The sequence below is a fragment of the Salvelinus sp. IW2-2015 genome, linkage group LG1, assembly GCF_002910315.2.
Source record: "Salvelinus sp. IW2-2015 linkage group LG1, ASM291031v2, whole genome shotgun sequence".
Taxonomy (NCBI): Eukaryota; Metazoa; Chordata; class Actinopteri; order Salmoniformes; family Salmonidae; genus Salvelinus; species Salvelinus sp. IW2-2015.
The window spans coordinates 48,239,059-48,240,895 of NC_036838.1; positions in this window are offsets into that span (position 1 = coordinate 48,239,059).

Below are 1,837 nucleotides of genomic sequence, written 5' to 3' on the forward strand. Positions count from 1 at the left end.
TCTGTCTGTCTATCTCTGTCTGTCCCATTGTTTCCTTTCTCCCACATTGAAGATCATGTATATATGGAGAGGTGGGCGCTCATTAATTAATTATTACAGTACTGTGGGGCATAGAGCCAATTGCTTGAAATAAATGGTTGTTCATAAACTATTTATGGTCATAATGGGAGATTGTGATGTGAGAGGACAAATAAATAAGGTCGAGAATACATTAGACATGTCAAGATGATGAGTGATAKTCATCATCACTGACCCTTGGATGTTCGGCTAAATCATTGCCTTGCATTCAGATGGCATCCATGGAAAATGGGTGTACTACCAATATATTGCGTGCCCAACAGCTAAATGTGTCCATTAGCACAAGTCCCCCGTAAACACTGGTGAATATGTACCAAATGGTACCCTGGACGCTAGTCCAAGTGGCTGTGTGTTGTGTGTTCAGAATACTGTAGCACTTTCAGTAATGGCCACAGGCTGATATAGTGTGATTTATATGCAGGGCCATGAGTCAGACCAGTGGAGTATGGTGATGGGCCAATAGTGGGTTAAAGCCAAATGCCTAGAGATTACTATTGGCTATATGCATACTAGGAGTAGCCTATAAGCTATGTTGAGGGTTCTGCAACTCTGTACTCATCCCCAATGTCATTCAAGCCTCTGTGGCTGAGTCTCCACATTCAGAGCACCTCCATTCACATCCTCTGTGATGGTTCACTCTCTCCCTGAGTAGTCATGGTGATCAAGGGGTGTCTCAATGCTAGGGCGTACTGATGGATAGACACCCGTATTCAGCCATGGATTTCTCTTTTTGAAGAGGGTGGGAGGAGCGGAGGGTTGGGGGAGGACTGGAAGAGGGGCTCAGCTCAGCCTTGAACCAAAAAAACAGAGAGAATAGAAAGAGGAGTGCTTTCAGAGATAGAGAGGGGTCAGTCTCATTTGCACAAAGTCCTCCCGCTTCACAAACACAGCTGACACGGGATATTTTTATCAGTGAGCCGCGCACTGTGCAAAATAACATATTCATTTGTAACTGGGACTGCGAGCCAAGGACAATAGCCCAGCAGGACGCAACATAGATGTCTGTTTGGAGTATTAGAGGAAAGATCATTCTTTCTTATTTATTTGCTGGCCCAACAACCTCACCCAAAGGGGCTAACATGGCTCTCAGCTTGAAGCCCACTGAAGCACAAAATGTAAGGCAAAACAACACGTTTCCCAAGGTTACTGCATCCAGCTAGGGCTCTCTGTGAGTTCAAGGCTGGACTCTTTCCAGCCTATAGCTGCACAGTTTTCTAATGTACTTAGAAACTATGATGTACATAACATATTGTACACTTTTGTAATACAACTAAATCTCTCTATACTGATCCTCTACTCTTGTCACGCCCTGGCCTTAGTATTCTTTGTTTTCTTTATTATTTTAGTTAGGTCAGGGTGTGACATGGGGTATGTTTGTGTTTTGGGTGTTTATTATGGTAAAGGGGATGTTGGTTTTAGTGTATGGGTTTGTGTTGAGTGTATGTGTCTAGGATTGTCTATGGTTGAGTGTAGGTGTTTAGGAAAGTCTATGGTTACCTGATTTGGTTCTCAATCAGAGACAGCTGGTTATTGTTGTCTCTGATTGGGAGCCATATTTAAGGTAGCCATAGGCTTTAGGTGTTTGTGGGTAATTGTCTATGTTTGTAGCCTGTGTGTGTGTGCACAACGTTTATATAGCTTCACGGTCGTTTGTTTAGTTTATGTATAGTGTTCGTTTCATGTTTTCTCTCTTCTGAATAAAAGAAGATGTTCTTTTCACGCGCTGCGCCTTGGTCCTCATTCTCTTCAGTAGACGATC